The following is a 4,473-nucleotide window of genomic DNA, read 5'->3' as shown; positions in this document are numbered from 1 at the left end:
ATAAATCTGCATTTAAATAATGGCTTGACTGTGGTATTTATTGGCAAGTAAATTACTTAAAAAGAGGGTGGTTTACAGAATTATTATACAAATGTAATGGAATAATTTCCAAGAAACAGTACTTTCTAAAATAGTATGTGACAAATGGCATTTCATTTGATTTAAAATATTCTATGGCCATAATCAGAGGAGGACACGGAGTTAACGTGCTGTCTGCTTGAGCTGTGGACTGCAAACCAACATGGCAGCTCTGTCCTCACATTATTAGTTGGAGCAGCAGAAGACCACCCTGACACAGGGCCCACCACACACACACACACACACACACACACCCCATTCTGATTTCATCTGTTAAAGCCTCTCTTACTCGCTTTAACTACTTTACAAAGAGTGCTTGTTATTCTTTTTATGAGGTGATCATAGGGAGGCCTGGGGCAATAGGTGCATCCAAAAAATAATGCACTGTTGTAATCTTGTAGGTGCATTTCATTACATAAATTGTAACGTCATTTACTACAATAAGTTTAAATATTGTGTTAACGAAAAGCAAAGATAAAAAAAAAATTGTTGTCCAAATGGATTAAGAAACAGAGTTAACAAATTATTTAGTTATATACCTGCATAGAATTTTTCAGTTTATTTTTTACATATGGTGGCCAGGATCTTGGGTTTGACTGTAAATACTGTCATTTATGTGGAGTCCCAGCTACTCTGTAGTAACATGAAAAATAAGGGGTATGTCTGAATCATTGAGGAAAACCTAAATCCTCAAATGAAAAACATCCACCCAATACTGCTGGATATCAATTGGGAATACAAACACAATAGGTCATGTTAACAAACTTCAAGGTCTGAGGCAAGCACACGCTCCTCATACACTTACTAAGAGTGCTTGTTGTTCTTTGTATGAGGTGATCAGGATTCATCAGCTCATAGGGAGGCCTGTGACAATAGGTGGATCCAAAAAAACAAAATTCAGGTTCTATAGAATGCTAATTTTATTCTTTAACATACTTCTATCAAACATACACAATTTTAATGACGACAACATTTAGAGGTCACTCCATTTAGCAGATTTATATCATCTGAACTGGACAGCAGACGACTCTTCCCAACTTGCAGGTCTACAACATCAGCTGTGTCTTTGATGAAGTTGGAAATTTCTCGTGATGGTTTGTGACCAGTTGAAGAATAAACTGCGTCCATTCCTTGTTGTACTATCTAGGGATTTGTGAGACTTGCTAAATCCGATACTATGTTGGTCTACTCTCATACCTTAACATGACCATACACACATACACAGATTATGTTCCACAGCTACAGTACGTGTGAGTAAGGCCTAACTTCCAGCTATTCTGTTCTATTCTACATAGAATCCCATCCTTCCTCTGTACTCCACAGAGGAACTCACAGTCACTGCCACTAACAAATGCATAGGTGCCCCCAGACATCATTTGGTTATATGCCACTTACCAGCTAATGTTTGGTTATATGCCACTTACCAGCTAATGAAGTCTCACTTCTACTGCCCTTGTTCTTCTATTGAGGTGCAACCTCTCAGCCTTAATAAACCCTGCAGGATGAGCAATATGGCAATCTGCCCTGAATCAGGTGCCCAAATATTTTATTCAGTCGCTCTAGATATAAAGACAAAGGAATAGAAATGTGAAATCAATGTGGTATAGTAATACCTAAACAAGAAAGTATAGAGAATAAAAGTAGACAGCAAATATCTGCATATATACAGTGTATATATATGTGTGGATATTTACACATATATATATATACATATATACTGTACATATACATATACATATATATACATATATACTGTACATATACATATACATACATATACATATACATATACATATACATATACATATATACATATACATATACATATACATATACATATATATATAATATACATATACATATACATATACATATACATATATACATATACATATATATACTCTCACCTAAAGGATTATTAGGAACACCATACTAATACAGTGTTTGACCCCCTTTCGTCTTCAGAACTGCCTTAATTCTACTTGGCATTGATTCAACAAGGTGCTGAAAGCATTCTTTAGAAATGTTGGCCCATATTGATAGGATAGCATCTTGCAGTTGATGGAGATTTGTGGGATGCACATCCAGGGCACGAAGCTCCGTTCCACCACATCCCAAAGATGCTCTATTAGGTTGAGATCTGGTGACTGTGGGGGCCATTTTAGTACAGTGAACTCATTGTCATGTTCAAGAAACCAATTTGAAATGATTCGAGCTTTGTGACATGGTGCATTATCCTGCTGGAAGTAGCCATCAGAGGATGGGTACATGGTGGTCATGGTCAGAAACAATGCTCAGGTAGCCCGTGGCATTTAAACGATGCCCAATTGGCACTAAGGGGCCTAAAGTGTGCCAAGAAAACCTCCCCCACACCATTACACCACCACCACCAGCCTGCACAGTGGTAATAAGGCATGATGGATCCATGTTCTCATTCTGTTTACGCCAAATTCTGACTCGACCATTTGAATGTCTCAACAGAAATCGAGACTCATCAGACCAGGCAACATTTTTCCAGTCTTCAACTGTCCAATTTTGGTGAGCGCGTGCAAATTGTAGCCTCTTTTTCCTATTTGTAGTGGAGATGAGTGGTACCTGATGGGGTCTTCTGCTGTTGTAGCCCATCCGCCTCAAGGTTGTGCGTGTTGTGGCTTCACAAATGCTTTGCTGCATACCTCGGTTGTAACGAGTGGTTATTTCAGTCAAAGTTGCTCTTCTATCAGCTTGAATCAGTCGGCCCATTCTCCTCTGACCTCTAGCATCAACAAGGCATTTTCGCCCACAGGACTGCCGCATACTGGATGTTTTTCCCTTTTCACACCATTCTTTGTAAACCCTAGAAATGGTTGTGTGTGAAAATCCCAGTAACTGAGCAGATTGTGAAATACTCAGACCGGCCCGTCTGGCACCAACAACCATGCCACGCTCAGAATTGCTTAAATAACCTTTCTTTCCCATTCTGACATTCAATTTGGAGTTCAGGAGATTGTCTTGACCAGGACCACACCCCTAAATGCATTGAAGCAACTGCCATGTGATTGGTTGATTAGATAATTGCATTTATGAGAAATTGAACAGGTGTTCCTAATAATCCTTTAGGTGAGTGTATATATATATATATATATATACATATACATATACATATACATATACATATATATATACATATACATATATATATATATATATATATATATATATATATATATATATATATATATATATATATATATATATATACATATATACTTATGGACAATGACGCAGTTTTCATAATTTTGGCTCTGTATGCCACCACAATGGATTTGAAATAAAGCAATCATTATGTGATTGAAATATAGACTTTCAGCTTTGATTTAAAAGGATTACCAAAAATAAGAGTAGTTTAGGAATGACAGTCATTTTTCTGCACAGCTTCCCATTTTCTGGGGCTCAAAAGCTAAGAATGGAGCGACCTCTTAATGTTTCACAACTCGACTGAAATTTCACAGGTAAGCAAGTTAACTCTAATGGCCAAAAGAAGCCTTGTGGAAAAATGATTTCAAAAACATCAGCTCTTTGCATTGGTTTGTGTACCACCCAATTGAATGAATGACCCACATTTCTTACCCACAAGTTCAAGTTTATTGTTATGTAGAATGTATACTGCTAAGACAATGCTGGAGTGATTTTGGAACAAGTCTTGGACTGTCCTTGAGTGGCCCAGCCAAACCCCAGACCTAAGCATATAGAATATTTGTGGAGAGACTTTTTGTGGCAGCTTACAGATCCTTCATATCCAATCTAATGGAGTTTCAGAGGATTTGCCAGGAAGAATACAATAAACTGCCTAAATCCAAGCATGCAAACCTTGTAGAGACTTTCCTAAGAAGGTTTGTAGCTCTAATTGCTGCCAAAAGAGGCTTCTACAAAGTACTGAATTAGTACTCGTCTCACCTCAACCCTCCACCCTCCACCCTCCACCTCCTTGACGGTTGATGACTTTGCAACTTTTTTTCAGGAAAAGGTTACTGTCATCAGCTGTCAATTCTCGACAATCCTTCTGGGTAGTCTGCTCCCTACTGAACACACCCTAACATTCTCCTTTTCCTCTCCTCTCTCCACCACTGACATCTCCAACCGTCCACTAACCATCCACTAACATCTCCACCAAGATTTTCCCTCACTAAAATCTGCAATTACACGTCATCATTATCACACTTACTTTTCTTACATTGTTCAAAGAGGCCCTAATAACTTCTCAAGAAGCCACTCTTGACCAATCTCAAGTATGTAATTACAGTCCAATCTCTCCCCTCTCATTTCCATCTAAATCAATGGAATAGTGTGGTCTCTAAGCAGGTCTCTTCCTTCCTTAAGTCAGCCCTCAAGAAGGGCTGTTCCACTGAGATGGCT

This window comes from Polypterus senegalus, chromosome 2 (genome assembly GCF_016835505.1).
Source record: "Polypterus senegalus isolate Bchr_013 chromosome 2, ASM1683550v1, whole genome shotgun sequence".
Taxonomy (NCBI): Eukaryota; Metazoa; Chordata; class Cladistia; order Polypteriformes; family Polypteridae; genus Polypterus; species Polypterus senegalus.
Note: the sequence above shows the minus strand (reverse complement) of the source record.